The 19,748-nt window shown below is 50.7% G+C and overlaps 1 protein-coding gene across 5 annotated transcripts in view; it reads right to left on the minus strand.

Moving 5' to 3' along the window:
- Nucleotides 1-19,748, minus strand: part of CHLSN (cholesin) — a 155,433-nt gene that overhangs the window by 12,801 nt on the left and 122,884 nt on the right. The window lies entirely within an intron of this gene.

Consider the following 19,748-nt stretch of genomic DNA (forward strand, 5'->3'; position numbering starts at 1 on the left):
GGAGGCCTAGAGCTCAGCTGGAAGCAGATGAAGACCTCAGTATGGCCTGGACCCTCCCATGCTGACCTAGAACACACCAGCCCACACACAGGCACACAGCGCACTCACGCCAGCACCCCGTGCCTTCATCTCTGCTCTTGGTTCATGTCCTCACTGAACACTTGCTCCTAGTGTGTGAAGGCTGTGGGACCCGTGGCTTGGCCATAGCAGGGACACCCAAGTCAGGCAGCATGAGCCTAAGATCCGGTGGCCCCATAGGATCACGGTCAGTGCCCCAGGATGAGCACAAGAGGTCACAAGAGAACTCTGCATCCATTTCCCACACAAAATCTTTGAATTGATGTGTGTGGCACATGTGGAGCCGTTCCAGATTTGGCTCCAAGACCTGATGACCCTGGGCTCACCCCACTGCATACCACAGCCTGGCCAAGGCAGATGAGGGGTTCCTGTAGGGTAGACCCCAGCCCTGCGTCTGAGGCTCAGCGGTCCTACCCTGCATGCCCTTGCTTCCTGCCTTGTGGGAGGAGGCACATGCTCCTGGAGTCCAGAGGAGTATGATCCAGTACCTTCCTGAGAGGGGGCACTGCTGGGGCTCACTAAACCAGAGTAGATTAGGAAGGCGGAGCCAACAGTCCAGGGATCCAGGAGGCCCACCCCCAGCCTGCTTCCTCAGCTGCCGAGTGGTCATGTCCACTGCTCCGTGGCAGCGCAGGGCCCAGCCAAGCCACAGAGCTGTGCCTGGCTGTAGCAGAGCTGAGCCTCTGCCCTGCTTCTAGGACTATCTTTCTCCAGTCATGGTCTGCACCTCCTGCCTTTGCCAGATTTCCTTGGGCTTCACAAGTAGGAAAATGAAAAAGAATGGCTGAGTGCTGGACACAACGCAGTCCTACTAGGAGGCAGATCTGGGGCAGGAGCACCTCCCTCAGGACTTCCTTGGGCCCCAACCTGGAGCACAAGACACTAGCCTGCATGCCATTACGAGTGTCCCTCCTGATCCACCTGGAGTCCTGAACAACTGGGATCTGTCTGGCTGATACCACGGAAGAGGGCGTTGCACAAGGGGCAGGCCCTCTCCTCCCCACCCTGCCCTTTTGCAGGCTGTCAAGTCTGCTGGCCTCAGGTGGGCATGACAGTGACCTCAGGAAAAGAGATACACTAAATCAGGAACCTTTACTGAAACCATTCTGTGCAGCCCCATACTCCATGCAGGAAACCAAAGCTCAGTCCTCACTGGTCACCTCTAATCCCAGGAACATACACTGCTGCCTGCTAACCACCTTCTGGGGATTACATGGGGAGGGACTTGGGGGCAAGGCATGCATGGCCCTTGGGTGTCCTACCGTGAGGTCCCCAGGCCTGTGAGGGAGGGATGGAAGGAGAAGTCAGGGCTCTAGAATCTCTTAGGCAAGCAAAATCAAACCATCTGCAAGACCTTGAAACAGAGTTGGGAAACAGACAGGCAACTCATGCTCCAAAACAGACTGAGGAAGGGCTGAGGAAGGGCTCTGGTGGCAAGATCACAGTGTCACACCCACAGGACCCAGGACCAGTTCCTTTCCTGTACAGATTCTTGGCCAGAAACCTATTCACCATGTGGTGTGACTGAACTTCAACATGCTGGCTTAAGGAGCACTGAACCACAAATCAGGAAGCAGGCTGTGTATAGAGAGGGTGGCCATCTAGCTGCCCCAGTGTTGCTTTGACAAAGAGACTGAGGTGGGAGCAGGACCACAGGGTGAGTTGTGGGGTAGGGGTCCCAAAGCATGACTAGCCCACCAGGGAGCCCTGTAAGGTATAACCCATCTCCCCAGTCCCACTGCAACATCAAGCACTGGCACCTGAGGGGTGCACCTTTCCCTGGGGACGAGGTTGAGTGGGCATTTGGATTCTGGCTGTGTGACCCTCCCCTTCCCTGCACCTGTGAGGAAGCAGAAGAGACAAGGAGGCCATTCAGACTGATAGTTGACAGATGAGGACAAAGTCCCAGAGGTACAGAGGCTTGGCCACATAGGGTAGAGGCCAGACACGCAGGCCCTCCTCTCACCTCTCATCCCGGGGCCCAGGTGGTCATCATATTGTTCAAAAACCACTGAGTACACTCAACACTGTGAGGAGTGACCAAGGTGACAGCAACTCTGGGAGGGAAGAATGTGAGCCCTGCACAGGCTGAGGCAGCTGGATGTCCTCCCCATAAGCTGGCATCTGGTGACAGACTCAGGTCTAGAGGAAAGCTTGTCCCCTGCATGTGCTTCCAAACCATGACACCTCCTCCATCTCCTCAGACCCAGCCTGGGTTCAGAGTTAAGAGGTGCTCATTTAATTGCCTGCATTCCTCAACATTCTCTGAGATCATGGCCAGTCTGTAGACCTTAATCAGATTTATTACTCCAACTGTTAAAATGCAAGAGTAATTCACAGTAGTAATTTTTTCTCTTTTCCTAAAAAATAAGAACAACAAAAGGAGGATTTTAAAACTGTCTTTGAGACAATTATAAAAGCAAAGACGGATGTGGGAGGTAACCTAGGGACACTGAGTGCCCTGCCAGGATCCTCCCAGGGTAACATCCACAGATAAGCACAAGACCACACCCAGGATCCCACAGGAGACCAAGAGGGTAGCAGGGTCTTTGTAGTGATGAGACACAAACAGAGCTACAGCTAGTTATTACATGAATATAAAAGTTACTAAATTTTTTGAGGCTAACTCTATCTTCCTCCCCAACACAATACTTGACTAGCCCAGGATGTGAGTGGCATTTGGTTCCTTCCTTGCTATGGCACAAATGGGACCATAAAGTTCCCCTCTTCTGAGACATCTTGATTAAAATTGGAATAACGTGAGAAGACCTGAACATCGACCATCAGGAAGCTGCCATCTGACAGGGGGCACAGGGTGTCAGGACAAGCAGCCTTGAGTCTCTGCAGGCACTGGCCCGCGCAGATGCTGAGGTGGACGCCGGCTCTGTCGTCGAGGCGCTCACAGGCAGGCATACGTGAGCTCCTGGAGGACAGGGAAGGCGGCCACCCTGTCCAGCTCCGTGTGGAGGGGGTCAGAGAAGCTTTGGGGCTGAGTGGCTCTCTTGCCAGAGCTCGGCTGTGATCACTGGGTGGCACTCACCTAGTGACCCCTTCTCAGAATGAAGTTTTCCAAATGCATAAAGAGGACTATGCAGGTGCACAGGAGTATAAAGTACAAACTGAACTTAGCAGCAGGACATAAAACAGAGTGGAGCCCCAGTGATACGTATGCTTCACTGATACATCAAATGACAAGACCAAGCAGAGGCAAGTGGAGCTGAGGATAGTGAGATGTCCCCAGTTGCAAAAGGACATGAAAGCTCCTGTACTGTCCCTGTTCAGTTCATGTCTTGCCCAGATCACTGCCATCTGCTTCCGCCATGGCAGGAAACATCACATATCACCTTGTGGAAACACACATTTATTCCATCCAGCCTAAAACTTCCTGACCTTGACACCCACACTAAAGGTCAGGACAGAGCTGCAGCTCTCCTTTAACACCACACAGAGGGTTTTTGAAAACCAGAACCATCCAGGCAGGGACTCCCATGGGACCTCTTCCTAGGATGGCCTCCTGTGCATACCAGGCTTCTCCCCATCCTAATTCACCCAGTCTTCAGCCTCACCCCAAATGGGCCTCAGAGACCATGATGAAAGATGTCAGATCCTCTTCCCAGAAATTCAATGTCATGGTTTCAGACTCTAGAGCCCCAGAAGGGTCCCACTCCTGATTCTAGAGAAGGAAACAAAGATTTCAAGGGGTGAGGCTTCACCCACTGTCACAGTACAAGCCAGAGATGGGGCTAGGACAGGGACCTGGTAGAATTCTTAGAATTTTGTGGCCTTGGTTGATAGTGGGGCCTGCCTGCCTACCCGCCAGCCAGAACTGAGGGTCAGCCCCACACTTGTATCCTGTAGCAACAGAGCCCTCAGAACAGAGGCCCCACACAAGGGAGTGGGCTCGGCCACACAGAGCTCTCCCACAGCTTCCTAAGCTGTTCATGTTCGGCTGCACACATCAGCAGCCCCCGCTGGCTGGGGACACCAGGATGCACCAGGAATCAACTGCGGGTGAGACGGGGCAGCCGCGAGGGCCTCTGTGAGCTGGTGCTGAATTCACGGGACAGGAGAGCACTAACTCTTCGTTTCTGCTTTTCTAACCCAGGTGTGAGGCAAAGTTCACTAGATGTTAGGAAGAGGGGTGAGGGGCACATCTGATGCCACAGGCTCTGCATCCAGGTCTCTCTCAGTCTCCCAGCCTGAAGACACAGGAACCTCCAAAGTGACACATTACTGCACAGAAGGGACACCAAGGTCGACTGCCCTGAGATCAGACTTCTAGAAACGAAGTCCTGAGATCCTGCACACTGCTGGTCTTACTTAGTCCATGCTCTACCATCTCCCAGGCTTCCATCCATCTGCCCAATGTCATAGCACACTCAGCTGTGCCTGGGAGCTCACTCCGCAGCGGAGGACAGATAGACATAGGGACCCACCAGCACAAAGGAGAGGGATGTACAGGGGGTGGTGGGGGAAGGTGCTGCTGGCAGGCACATGGGGTCAGTCCAAGAAGGCAAAGGGGCAAAGGCCCTTTGCCTCATAAGCCAAGGCAATCAGTCCCAGTTGGCCTCTTGCTGCAGCTCGGCTGATACTAGAGCCCTGGCCTGAAGCCAGCAAAGCCTAGAGCTCTGTATCTGAGCACCGCAGGCTGCAGTCACCAGCGGGAGGGAGGGCTGCTCAGTGCAAGGGACATGCTTGGTACTTCAGGAACACAAGTGAGACCCAAGCCTGCTGCACAAAATCCCTGACAGGGAAGGAGAGACAAACATGAGGCTGAGACCCAGCAGGATGCAGTAGGTGAGGGGAGTGGGAGGAGGGTAGGGAGGGGTGCAGAACCCCAGCTGGCCACAAGCCTAGGGGAGGAGACAAGACAGGTCAGGGGAGGCAAAGGGGGGCTCCACTGTGGGGCAAACACACCCTAGAAGTGTTGACAGCTGCCAAGAGGCCTAGGGACACAGCTTTCTGCCTACACTGGGATCACAGAACACAATGTATGGGAGAGAGGAGGACAGAAAGATACGGCCTGACCTTGCCACACATATTTAATTGGCAACATTTCCAGTACAGGAAGCACCAAGTCGGTGACGCATCCACGTGACTCCCTGCATCTGGCAGCACTTTGGTCTCTGCGTAGACTACACTGGCCCCTGGGGGAGCTAAGGGCTGGGTGTCTCACTTGCTGGATTTCAGCTAGTACCTGGCTCTCTGACACCAGATCTGAAGGCTTTTTTAGAACAGGAAGAGCCCTGAAGAAGCTGCTCAGGCCTCTCCCTCGCAGCCTCCCATTGCATTGTTGTGATGGCACACAACACTTTCCAGGCTAGGGGCTCCTTTCTGCCCCGGCTGGTTGAACCCACAGCCTCTTCTCTATAGTACTCCACAACTATAACTTGCAGAGAGGTGGCATGAACGCCACTCAGGGAGGTGGCTAACTGGTCTGAAGCAGGGACCTGAACTGAGTCTCTCGATGCCAGAGCTGGTCTTCCTGTTTCTCTAGATCTCAGCGGCCTAGACACTGCATACCTGCTGACAGTCCTCAACACCTCTCAGAATTTCAGTTAAGCCTTTGGGGAGGTGAACATGCCCCTTGGCTAAGGCTCCCCTTTGGTACAACAGCTGTATTTAACTGCATGCAGGGCTGCCTGGGGGGCTCTAACTAGATTTTAGGCATAAGGATGCCATCAATGGTGCATAAGACTGGACATTTGTTACTACTGAGCCCATGCAGCTTGGAACTCAGATGAACCCAGCATACAGAGTCCATGTGGAATGTCACAAGTATGGCTTTTAGGGGCAAAGATAACACACACAGTAATGCTTCTGTGTGTTACTAGAAGGCTGCTTTGCTCTGTGGCTCCCTGGCCAAGCTCATTTCCTTCAAAATTCTAATCTTCCTTCATTTTATCTGTGGAAAAATATGATTAGCTAAGAATCCAAGGCTGCATTTTGTTTTTAAACTGGATTGCAATTCTGGCAGGCTGATGGTTAGCAAAGGCAAAACTGGGCAAAATACTAAGCACAGGAGTTAGAAGTAACATTTAACACACAGAAAACATGTTTCTCAACAACTTGCAAGAAATTAGCTGACAGTTGTTTCTAATCTGTTAGTGCAGATCTTGCCACTTCAGTACAAACCAGATTCTTAATATTTGAAAAACCTACTGCAAAAGTGCAGAGTCACCCAACTCACAGCTGCAGCTCTGGCTCCAGGGTGCAGCTTGCAGAGAACACGAGGTCTCCATGTTATCTGAGGGAGAGAAGTGACTGACACTGCGTCCTTAAAAGGGGGCGAAAAAAGGCAACTTTGCACAAGATTTTCAAATACAGTCTTCCTGTTTAAACCTCAGTCTCTGGCTCTATTCTTCCTGTGATGTTAAAAGAGTGACTGACTTTTGAGAACTAACTGAAAACACCAGAACTATGTTCTCATGGGGGGGGGGGGGCTTTCCACTTTCACCCCAAACTTTAAAGTGGGGAGCTGGGGAGGGGGCCTCTTGCCCTGTGGGCCTGCAGACACTAGGAACCAGCACCCCAAGCTGTTCAAGGGCCTGAAAAAAGGCTTGAGCCATGGTGAAAGAAAACAAAACATGCTACTGGCTCCAAAGTGAGACAACAGGAGAATCAAATTACTAACTTCTTCATTAAAAGTCTGTAAAGTTCATCACTAAGCCAATTTCACTGTCAAATGCAGTTTTCATTTAAAAGTTCTTTATGGGTTAGGGTTTTTCTTATTCCGCAAGAAATTCTGGGTGTACATGGTGAACTAGAAAAAAGCATACTGCCAATTAAATGAGTTCTTCATGGCCAAATAATTTTCAAAAGCAAACCAAATAAACCCGCGGAGTCGGTGATACTCGATCTGCCCGCCGCAGGGCCCAGCGCGGGTTGGCAGGGCTGGGCGCCCAGGGCACGGCCGCACCATCTTCGACCTGCCCCGCGGACCTGCCCCACCGACCTACCCCGGTGGACTTGCGCCGCGGATGGGCCCGCGCCGCCGCCCCGCCCCGGGGTAGCCGGGCACCTGTCGCCGCGGGGCGGAGCGGGAAACAAGGCCAGGACCCGCCCGCTCCCTCCCCGGCCCGGCGCACTGACCTCCGGGTCCCAGGCCGGCGGGCATCGTCAGCACGGACCGCCAGGACGGCCAGGACCGCGCCCGCCGCGCCTGCGGCCCGTCCCGCAGCCCGCCGCAGCGCCCGCACACTGCGCATGTCAGGCCGGCGGGCTCGGCTGGAACCAGATCCAGCCGGCTGGGCAGTGACGCAAGAGCGCGCTCTCTAGGCGTGTGGGTGGGCCCCAGTGGGCGGGGCCTTGGCCGCCGCACGTGGCGTCCACAGCGCAGCTGCTGGCGAGGCTGGGGCGGGTCCCGAAACCAAGACGTAGGGGAGCAGGTGCTGCCACCGCCGCAGGCACTGCCAAGGCCACTAGCGCTGTTTTAGGTGGGAAAATCCGCAGAGGATAGCGTGCTCCTCTCTCCCACACTCAAACTACGCTTCCAGCTCTGCTCACCTGAGCGCTGGGGACCCAGGGTCCCCACGGCTCCCACAACAGGACAGGAAGCCACCTGGCAGTGTCCTCCCGTCCCCAGCTCTGACTGACTAGCCCCCTGCAGGGCTTCCCACCTACCAGTCTCTCCTGCCCACCTGCCCCACACTCCCCTTGCCTTGAGCACTGCTCACACAACCAGCTGGGCCTGCAGGCCCACCACTGCTCCTCTGCACCTTGGACCTCAGCTGGGGCTGGGCTTCCTCTTGAGGGCCCTCACAATACCAAAGGGCACTTCGGAGGGTCTTGCTGTACAGCACAGAAGGTCATGCTGCTGATGTGCCCATTGAGACAGTTCAATAAACACTGAAGTGCCTCCTGGCACTGGGAGGAACACAGCACTTTCTTCCCCAAGCAAACAACAGCAGCCCCTAATACCAAGATCACAAGTCAATTTTATGGTCCCAGGAAACTGCAGCCACACTTGGAGGACCAAGAGCCTGCCAGATTCACCCTGGCAGGTTTACAATAAGCACTTGAGGAGGTGAGGGGAGAAAAGGGCCCAGACACCTCTCTAGATGGGGGAGTGGCCTGTCACGTCAACCCCTGCAACAAAAAGCAGCAGCCAGGTGTTCCAGTACATGCTGTGCTCTGGCTGCTGTGGCCTGTTTCAGAAGATTCTTTCCTGCACCCACTGTGCAAGGCCAAGGGTATGGGCGTCCCAGCTCCCATGCTTGGTGCTCATGGTGCCTGAGCCAAGACTGCACTTTCTCCCCCTCTTGGCCATTTCACCACTACCTGTGGGCCTGTCCACACACAGGCTTGAGGCTTGCTCAGTCAGGGGTCCCTGCTGCACTAGGGGCCCAGCCAGAGCTCGATGGATAAACGTGGAGGATGAGGACTAAAACTTTGCTGTTGACATCAGTATCCCTGTTTTATAGATAATAAAACTGATGCTCCTTTCTAAGATCACCAGTTTCAGGGGGGAATGGACTCAATTCTGGGTCCTAAAGGACCTAGTGCTGACCTGCTAATACCTTTCCAGTGTAAGCCCTCTGACCCAAGGCAGCCACCTGCCAGCACAGGAGATTCTGCCAGGTTTCCTCCTCCCCTTTTCCCCTTCCTACTCAACAGGCTGCTTCCTACTCAACAAGCTGCTTCCTACTCAACAAAGAGAGCAGGAGCGGGGAAGCTGGCTTGGAGTAGGGTGCAGCCCCAGCAGGATGGGGCAGGGGCACTGACCAGGCACACGAGAGGGGCGTGTACATGCTCCTCACATATCTGTGAGGCAAGCTCTACACACCAGTACTCTTTGAGGTGCTGTATGACAGGTATCCTAGGACAGCACACCCTATACATTAGGGTGCTGTCCTATGTGGTAACTACTGTGGGAAACATGAAAATACCTGCCCACCCAGACAGAAGGTTGAGGCTGTAATACTGAGAGGAAAAATGAAGTGAGGGAGGAAAAAAGGGAAGCACAGCTCCTGTTATGCAATTCAAAATGGCTGGGAGGATGAAAGGCTGAATTAGCATTGCAGGTGGCACTGAGAGACCCCAGCAGGGCACAGCTGTGTAGACATTTGTAGACAGCAAGCACCAAAGTGAAGAGGAACACAGAGCACCTGGGGTGTGGTGTGGTGGCACTGGAGGGTGTGCCAAGGGTGGTCGGAACAGCCTGGCCACTAAACTTTCTTCCCCAGGAAGTAAGAATGAGCCTTTAAAACAAGGGCCCAACAACAGGTGCTGGCGAGGATGTGGGGAAAAAGGCAACGTCATACATTGCTGGTGGGGTTGCCAATTGGTGCAGCCACTCTAGAAAGCAGTATGAAGATTCCTTAGAAAACCTGGAATGGACCCACCATTTGACCCAGCTATCCCACTCCTTGGCCTACACCCACAGGACTTAAAATCAGCATACTACAGTGACACAGCCATATCAATGTTTACAGCAGCTCAATTCATAATAGCTAGATTGTGGAACCAACCTAGGTGCCCTTCAACATATAAATGGATAAAGAAATTGTGGTGTATAGATACAATGGAGTACTATTCATCCATAAAGAATAAAATTATGGCACTTACAGGTAAGTGAATGGAGCTGGAAAATATCATGCTAAGTGAAATAAGCCAATCCCCAAGAACCAAAGGCTGAATGATTTCTCTGATAAGTGAATGATGATACATAACAGGTTAGGGGGTAAGGGAAGAATGGAGGAAGGATGGATTGTGTAGAGGAAAATGAGGGGTGGGGAGGGGGCGGGGGGAAGGAAAGATGGTGGAATGAGACAAACATCATTACCCTATGTACATGTATGATTGCACAAATGGTGTGACTCTACTTTGTGCACAACCAGAGAAATGAAAGTTGTACCCCATTTGTGTATAATGAATCAAAATTAAAAAAAAAAAAAAAAAAAAAAAAAAAACACAAGGGCCCAGGCACCCCAACCAAGACTATGCAGATTATCTGGAGCTATTCAGGAAGACCAACCGTGTCGGACACATTCTTTTGATTAACCAAACTGCCTGGCTGGGCAGCATGCCCCATGTCCCTGCCTGTCACCTCCCAGAGGAGCTCGTAAAACCCCAGGAACACGCAGGAGTGCGCCACAGCTGGACCTGTTGAACTGCTCATGCACACGGGCTGTGCCACTTCCCAGCCACTCTGGCCGCTTGGAAACGGTGTCCCTAGGATGGAACCTGGGGTGTGGATGGAGAACCCCCGAGAGGGTGGTCTATTAGCCCAGCAGGAGGAAGCCGGGAAGTAGGGCCGCCAGGCTTCTGTGGTCAACAGCACCCCTCATGGGTAGCATGGGGTATCCACGACCTCACAAAAGCTGGGGACCTCAGGTCCTAGAGCCTTGTGCCCATACTGCCACCCACCCAAAGGGCAGCCCTGGTGCTCCTGGCCCTGCAGCCCCTCCTTAGAGTGGGCAAAGAATCACACAGTCAGCTGGTCCATGGCAAAGCACTTGTGGAGGTGGAGAGTGGCAAGAAATACTTTAAAGAAATCCAAGGGTGAGTCATTAACCAGACAAGACAAGGATCCTGACCTGTGTGCAGTGCCTCTTCAAAGGCCTCTTCAGTGTCACTGCAGTCTGTACACTCCTAAGACCCTGTGTGACACCCCCTGGAGAAACCTTGGTAGGTCCCCAGGAGCTGGCGACTGTCCCTAGCACAGGTTAGAAAAGTCTCGGCCATTCTATTGATCACTTAAAAGGAGAATTAGGGCTGGGGCCGTGGCTTAGTGATAGAGCACTTGCATAGCATGTCTGAGGCACTAGGTTCGATTCTCAGCACCATATATAAATAAATGAATAAAATAAAGGTTCATCAACAACTAAAAAATATTTTTAAAAAAGGAGAATTAAGTATTTGAAAAACTAAAAAAAAAAAAAAAAGGAGAATTAATAGCAAGTCTACAAGTGTCTTACAGAAAAATGAAGGAGAAAGCAACCCTATTTATCCTACGAAGCTAACATCACCCCAATACTAAAACCAGACAAGAACAGTACTAAAGGAAAAAATGAAGAGAAAAGACTTAATACCCTTCATAAATATAGATGTAAAAATCCTATTCAGGAACTGCAAAGAGAATTGTTTACCGCAACCAAGAAGGTTCATCCACAGATGCGGTGGGTTCAATTGGTATAATGCACCCTATCAGTGGGCTGAAGAAGTACTACATGTCACATCAGTTGATTCAGAAAAGGTATTCGACAAACTTCAAGACCTATTCATGTCAAAACTCTTAGAAGCCAGGCAAGAGCAGAAACCCTGAACAACTGATGGAGTCCCTCCTAGGGCTGTATGCAAGCTCTGCAAGCTGTCTTGTGCAAAACACCAGATGGATAGACAGAAGTCTGTGCTTCTGCATAGCAGCATCAAGTACCCAGAGGTTGAAACCCAGAGCATAGCACCACTTGCTACTGCTCAACAAAAAGGAAGTGCTTAGTTGTGGCGCTCACAAACACGGAGGACTGCTCTATGGAAAACCACAAACCCTGAAGGAGACTGTAAAGATCTAATAAATGGAGAGGCCATACTGTGTTTATGGAGTACCAGACAACACAGTAAAGATGTTGGTTCTCCCTAATTTGACACATAGGTTTAATGTAATTCCTACCAAAAATACCAGGAGGGCTATTTGTTTGTAAAGAGGGACTAGGTTAATTCTAAAATTTATTTGGAATAGCAAAGAAATTAGGATAACTAAAACAATAATGAAAAAGAATAAAGTAGGAGTAAGCTTTCTACCTGACTTGTTACATAATCAAGACAATGTGGTATTGAAACCCAGAAATTGCTTTATATTAGCTTTTTTAAAAAAATATTGTAGATGGACCCAATACCTTTATATTGTATTATGTGGTACTGAGGATTGAACCCAGGTCCTCACACATGCCAGGTAAGCACAATACCACTGAGCCACAACCCAGCCCTCTCATATTAGCTTTCTGTTTGTTTACTTGTTTGTTTGTTTATGGTACTGAGGATTGAACCCAGGGGCACTCTACCACTGAGCAATATCCCCAACCCTTTGAGACAGGGTCTCACTAAATGGCTCAGGCTGGCCTTGAATTTGCCTTGATCCTCCTGCCTCAGCCTCTGAAGTTGCTGGGATTATAGGCCTGCCCCATAGTGTCCAGTGAAGATTTGATTTTTGATAAAGGTTGTAAAAGCAACTTAGTGGAAGAAGGAGTGTTTTCAACAAATGGTGTTGGAACAATAGGGCATCCCAGGGCAAAGAAGGAAACTTTGAGCCAAAGAGGAACAAATGGCAGATGAGCACATGAAAAGATGCTCAACGCCATGTGTCAGATGTCGCTACACTACTATTAAAATGGCTAAAATCTTAAAACCCTGATACTTCCAAATGCTGATGAGGATGTGGAGCAACAGGAACTTTCAGTGCTGGTGGGAATGCAAAATGGTACAGCCACGGTGGAAGGCAGTTGGCAGTTTCTTACAAAACTAAACATTTTCTTACCATGCAATCCCACAATGGTGCTCCTTGGTGTTTACACAAAGGAGCTGAAAGCGTATGTCCACAAAGAATGCTGCATACGCATGTTTATAACAGCTTCACTCATAATTACCCCAATTCAGAAGCAACCAAAGCATCTTTTAGTAGGTGAATAAATAAATGGTGGTACATCCATACAGTGTACCATTGTCCACACTAAAAGGAAATGGGCCATCAAGACGTGGAAGGACAGGCAAGATCTTAAATGCATGTTGCTAAGTCAAAGAAGCCAATCTGAAATGACTGTGCGACTTCAAGTATGGCATTCTGGAAGAGGTTCATTATAGACAGTAAGATGTTCAGGGGTTAGGGGAAGGAGGGATGAATAGACAGACAGGTAGAAGACAGAGTGTTCTCAGGGAAGTGAAACCACTCTAAGTGACATTACAATAACAGAGGCATATTCTGTACCCACAGAAGGCACCACACCAAGTGAACTCCAATGCAAGTTATGGACTCCAAGTGACAAGATGTGTCAGGGTAGCCTTGCTGTTCAGAAGAGACCTACTGCTCTGGTTGGGTGGGGGATATTGCTAACGGGGAAGCCATGCATGTGCAGGGATAGGAGGTGTATGGCAGCATGGTCATTTCCACTCTATTTTGCTGCAAACCTTCCACTGTTCTGAATAAAGGTATTTTGAATAAACCCTAAGCTTCACAAAAATGACCTTGAATGTGTTATAAACTAAACATCAAATGCAAAACTAAGACTTTTCAAAGGAGAACATAGGGGAAAATCTTCAGGACCCAAGATTTAGCAAAGAGGTCTTTTAAAGATCATCAAAACCAGATCCATAAATTTAAGTCAGTACATTAGACGTCACCAAAATTGAAAAAACTTTTTCTCGGGAAAAGAATTCAAGAAAATATAAAAGACAAGTTACATAGGGGGAATTTTTACAAACGGTATACGTAGCAAAAGTCTCCTATCTAGAACATATAAACACGTAGAAAACGAGAAAAAGACATTTCTCTGAAGAGAACATACAGATGGCACATAAGCATACACAATGGGACAAGCAAAATAAGACCCCAAAGAGTTACCGCTGCAAACTATCAGAACCACTATGATATTGACAATACTACGTGAGGATAAAGAAGTGGGAAATGGGATCTTGCATCCATTGCTGGTAGAAATGTAGTGGCACAGTCACCAGGGAAACAGCTTGGCAGTTACTAAAAACTAACATGCGGTGGCTCACACCTGTGATTCCAGCAGCTCGGGAGGCTGAGGCAGGAGGATCGCAAATTCAAATCCAGCCTCAGCAAAAGTGAAGCACTAAGCAACTCAGTGAGATTCTGTCTCTAAATAAAATACAAAACAGGGCTGGGGATGTGGCTCAGTGGTCGAGTGCGAGTTCAATCCCCAGTACCCACCAACCAACCAACAAACAAACAAACATCTAAAAAACTAACATGCAAATACCAGATCCTGCAACAATCAAGAAATGAAAACTTATTGTGTATAAAAAACCCAGGATGTAACTGCTTACAGCAACTTTATTTGTAGCAACCAAAAGGATACAACAAAAAATGACCTCCAATTGGTGAGTGGTTAAACAGCACCTCCATACTGTAGGTTCTGCTTGGCAACAGGAAGGAACAACTGCTGAGACCCGCAGCAACTGGGCTGATCTCAGGGCATTGTGTGTAATGTTATAAGAAAGTCGATCTCAAAGGCCACACACTGATTCCATTGGTAAGGCATAAGGTGTTTTTGAGGAGGCATAATGCAGAGATGGGGAGCAGATGAGGGCTGCCAGGAGGCAGGTGGCAGCAGCTGAACAGGGTGGTTGAGAAGATCTGTGGTGCTCGGTGGCCCTGCACCTGTACCCATCCCTGACTGGAGCCTGCACAGGGATGAAGGGCCCAGAGGACACACAATACAGCGACAAGATCCCGGTGTAGAAAATGAACTGGAATTGTGTACACACAGAACCACTGGGAAGGTGGATGAAGGGAACAGGGACTACTCCACTATTTTTCCAACCTCCTAGGGATCTATAACTTTCAAAATGATAAGAGAGCTGAGTACAGTGGCTGAGTACATGCCTGTAATCCCAGCAACTTGGGAGGCTAAGGCAAGAGGATCCTAAGTTTGAGGCCAGCCTGGGCAACTTAGTGAGACTGTCTTAAAATAAAATAGGCCAGGATGTAGCTCAGGGGTAGAGTGCCTCTGAGTTCAACCCCCAATACAAAAAGGAGGGGGGCGAGGGGGAGGATGAAAGTGTCACCAATCTCCTGTTGAAGTCCCACTTGCAATGCCATCTAAAGCTCTTTCTGGACAAAGCACATGGCAGAAGCCCTCCTCTGCACCTGCTGGTCTAGGCGGCCAGTGGAGACAGCTGCTCTTCAAACTTCAGAGGTCTCAGCTCCTGGGTCAGGGTCAGCAGCCCATCTGATGGGCATCTTAATGGACAGGGCAGGGCAGGGCAGGCTCAAAGATGAGCAGCTGCAGTCCCAGGGAGCTGGGTTGCTCATATGTCTCCTCTGTGGACCCCCAGGAAGGAAGCACTTCAGGCATACTGTTTTTAATTTTGACTAGGTCTGGAAGGAGAAAAGACTCACCCCGTAGAATGAAGACTCTAGTTCCCCAGTAATGTTCTACCTTCCTCCTTGTGACAGGTTGTGATGTGTCTGCTGACTCATGATAGGGAGAGGGTAAACTGGTCACCAAGGCAGCTTTGGAAGCTGACTAACAAGGACATTAAGTGCCAGGACAGCCCACAGAATGGCTCTGGCCACCTGTCCATCTGATGGCTGAGCCTTGGGCTCACCACATACCTGGAAAAGGAAGCGTGCTCCCTGCTGCCAGATCAGCCACAGCAGCCCTGCCTCAGATCCTGCCCCGTGGCTAGTCTCCAGGAGTGAACCGTGGCTTCAGGCCACAGAACCAAGAACACAGCCATCCTGGCACTACGCTGGGATCTGCGTGGTGTCCTGCTGTACTGGGAGGTGTGTGCTCCCTTGCTCCCCTCTCTGATCTTCATGCACAGAAGCAGGAGGTGTGGGCTCCAGGGTGATGCCTTTCCAGCACCCCCACCCAGGATGATTCTGATGCAGATGGTGTGATGTGCGTCATTTCTCCCACACGTCCTTCAGCATACAGCTCTAACACATAACATCTACAAATAAGAACATGCAACCACCAGCATGGCCTCTTAAATAACCAGATGTTGTGTGTCAGTGGGGCTGCCAGTCCTTGGCTGAAAATGTGGAGGCACCATGGTTCAAAAGGGTTCAGCAAGATGGAGTCAAGTACAGCACCGGACTCGAAGTTCCCTTGGGGAGGAGCTTTTGAGGCTCACCTGTTGGAGCAAACCTCAGAAGTCAAGGCCCCTGCACTGAGCCCCTGTGATCCAGCCTTCGGTTGCATTCTGGCAAGAACTGACGACAGCTTCAGAAGGCAAACCTGCTGGAAAGGTGCCAGTGACCACCTGACTCCTCCCTCTTCATGGCTCCATGTCATGGAGGAAACCAGGGATGACCAGGGGAATCTGCCCCTTCTGTGATGGAGTGAGGGGCTAAGGAAGCCCACTTGTGGCCCTGCAGGGATGGGAGGCTTCCCTTCACCCTTGCCAAGCAGGCCCCACCAAGAGAATGGGGACCCTCCAAACTCAGTGTTTCCCCTCCTGCCAAAAACAGCTGATAGAGCCCCCCCCCCGGAGGGTGCAAGATACCCTGGTGATATGTCATACCAAGTACCCTGCCTCTGCTCAGAAGGGCCCATGCCATCTCCCTCTGCCTTGGTCCAGGAACCTGTGCATCTCTGGTGGACCTGACCTCTCTGAGGGATTCCTGTAGCTATTGGGAATTCTACCTCAGTGCACAGAATCACACCGTTTCTGCATGTGAGGTGACATGCAGTGGAGAGCGCCCAGGCTGTTTCAGGGAAAGCAGGGGACTCTGCACCCTGAGCAACGCCTTCTCCGGAGCCTGACTCACCCTCCACCCTTGGAGCACAGCAAACTGTTGATGCTGTCATTGGTCCTATCTCTTAGATGCAAGAGGCATCTGCTACGGAGTGTAACAGCTGGGGTCACAAGGAAGCTCAGTTAGAAACACCCTGGGGCTAACCCACGATTCAGTGAGAGCATCCCAACTGAGAGATACAAATCCACACAATGCCCCCATGCCACCTCCCTCTCACCCCAACTGACACTGCAGACAGGAGCAGAGTTTTCCAAGCTGACTATGGCATCCGAGGCCCCAGCCCTCTTGCACAACATGCAGGCTGCACAGGTGGGCAGTCCCAGCCCTGGCATTTCTCATTAGCACACGCAGTGTCCACTAAGCTGTACCTTTTCCCTTCTCCGCATGCCTTTTGGCTAGACCGATTCCTATTACTTGCAGCAGTGGAGTGACTATGAGGGATGGGGTGAGCTCAGGTAGGTGAAGGTGACCCTAGTGGATCTGTTGGAGCTAGTGCACAGGGAGCAGCTGGCAGGTGGGACCTAGGGGACCCGAGATGCCCTGGGTTGAAGACAGCTTCCGTTTGCCACCATACCTGGTCATCAATGAGAGTATCCCTTGTAGCCCTAGCCTGGTAGGAAGCAGGCTAGCACACAGACCTCTCTGGCACACAGACCAGAAGGTGCCGGAGAGAGAAGGCAATGGACAGGCCAGGCAGGAAGCCACCTCCTCCTACTTACCCTCTCCCAGCTACCACAGTGTTCCAGCAGTTCTTTGGTAGGGCTGGAATTTCAGTGTAGAAGCAGGGCCGGGCCAGGACTGCTGCCAGCCTGGAGCACCTGCTACCTCAGGCTAGAGAGGGCAATGGAAGTGGCATCGGGAGACAGGGTCTGCTGAGCTGCAGCTCAGGGCTTAGTAAATTCTGTTGCACCCCAATGGCCCAGCATTCCCCCATCACACACCCCGTGCTGACTCCTACTATCTCTGGGGTCTCCCAGAGGATCATAGCAATCTGCTCATCTGCCTGTCTCCCCACAGCCTGGGGGGGCTCCTAGAGGAGACAGGGTCAGGGTAGATGCTCAAGCTAAGTCATGAGTCCCTCACGCTTCAGCTTATTTCCAAGAGAAGGATACAACTTGGAGCAGGATGGAGGGTGGGGACTGCCTCTGCATCACATTCCATGGGGCCAAGTGGCCACCGTGTGCTGGGCCCTGCACACCACAGGCAGTTAAAAATGCGACAGGAGTCACTGTTGGGCCAGAAGGTTGGGCTACACAGTCGGAGATACATCCAGCACCTCTCATGTTACTAGTGAGAGAGATGCTCCTGCCAAGGACAGAAAAGGTCTTGGTGGCAGCCCTGTAAGATGGAATTCAGAGAGAAGGAATGGAGATGGGGGTCAAGGAAGTCGGGGAGGCACCTGTGCTGACGAAGGTGTCTGACCTATGATGCTGCAGCCTCTCGAGGACTCACACATGACTCGCACCTCCCTGCTGGCTTCACTGGGGCAGGAGGACTCAATCTTCCACCAGGCCCTGAACATCTCATTATCAAAGTCGATGACAATACACCAGGCCCTCCCTGGATGGATTCAACTAATTAATACAGCCATACTGGCCAGCAAAAATATTGTGAGCCACTCTCACAAGAACCAGTGTTAATTTAAAAATATGCCCTGTCCCTGATTAATATGTCACACAGGGTCAAATTTACCCTGTAAATGCACAAAGAAAGTACACCTTCAAGAGGAAAGCAGCCACCTTTCCAGCTACTGCAGCTGTAACAACTGTATCACCACCCCGCCCCAGAGGAAGACGAAATGCCCAGGTCTCCAGTGGGCAGCTGGGACACGTTCAGCTTCCTGACCAGCAGACCCCAGGGCCCTTGGTGTGGAACACAGATCTGATTGCCACTTCAGAACAACCAGGAAGACTTGCCAAGTCTCAAGAACATGGTAAAGAAAGGAAAGTTCTAACATTTCTATGACATGTGGCCTCAGCACAGCAGAGGGCTGTGGCACACCATTAGGGACCAACCTTGCAACCACGGGCGTCCACAGTTAACAGCAGAATAGGGTAAGAGTCTCATGTGGGAGCTGGCCTGCACAGTGGGGGACCGCTAGCAGCAGAGTGAAGAATCCAGTCCTCTGGAGTATATTTCTGTCCCTGGTTGGAAGGTGCGTCACTGGGCTCAGCTAGAGAGGGCACACTTTGAAGATTTCCCCAGTGTGTTGCTACTTACTGCTCCCATCCCTGGCTGGTTTGCCTGTGCAACAAAGGCAGCCAGTGGGAGGCCTGGCGCAAATAACCTGCAGCACTCCTACCCAGCCACAGAACGCCCTGGGGTGTTCCTGGGATGGCAGTACAGCCTGGTTTCTGACCTGGAATCCTAAGACCATAGGCCACTTACAAACGAAGATAACAGGGCAACTCTTGGGCAGATTGCTAGAAGGACCCCAAGTCTCAAACCTAATTTCAAAAGCCAAAGACCACCTGGGTCCAACCCTGGCTTCATTACCTGGTGTATGAACTTGGGCAAGTTGTTTAAGTTTCTTCAATTAAATGTAAAATGAGGATGACAATAATACTATTTTCCATCACTTCTAAGGCGCATTTTCTCTCTCATCTTAACATCTCTAAAACCATGATGCCTCTTAGAGTTGTTAGAATTTAATTAGCAGGTTGGTTTTTTCTTTTTTTAAACGTAATCCATAAAATGATGGCATGTATAGCATTAGTGGTGTCTTAGATTTGATGAAATGTGGAACTATGTACCTCAAAAGGTTGTCTTAGGCTGAGAACAAAACCTGGCTCAAAACAAGTCTCAGGTGTCACTGATAGGTAATTTTAACTGATTTTGGCAAGATCAGCACCTAGTGCTCTGGGGCAAATGTGGCTCCCTGCTACAGAGCCTGGTATGGGGCTTACAAGTGTCCCATTGGGAAAATACCTCTCTACCCTTAAACCTCAAGCAGACCTCAGCCTCCCTTGCTGACCTTGACCCTGGACAAATAAGGTGCTCAGGTTTAAGTACAGGGCCAGCCTTGTGGCTGAAGGTTTTTTCATTTTTCAATTTTTAGAATTCACACACACACACACACACACACACACACACATTTCTTGTATATATATAACAGTGTGGTTCATTTTCACATACCATAAATTTACTTAACAGTTTTCTCCATTTCATCATAACATGTTTTCAACTTTTCCAACATTTAACAACAGTTCAGGATGCAAACAAGGTG

Source organism: Sciurus vulgaris (genome assembly GCF_902686455.1).
Source record: "Sciurus vulgaris genome assembly, chromosome: 18".
NCBI lineage: Eukaryota > Metazoa > Chordata > Mammalia > Rodentia > Sciuridae > Sciurus > Sciurus vulgaris.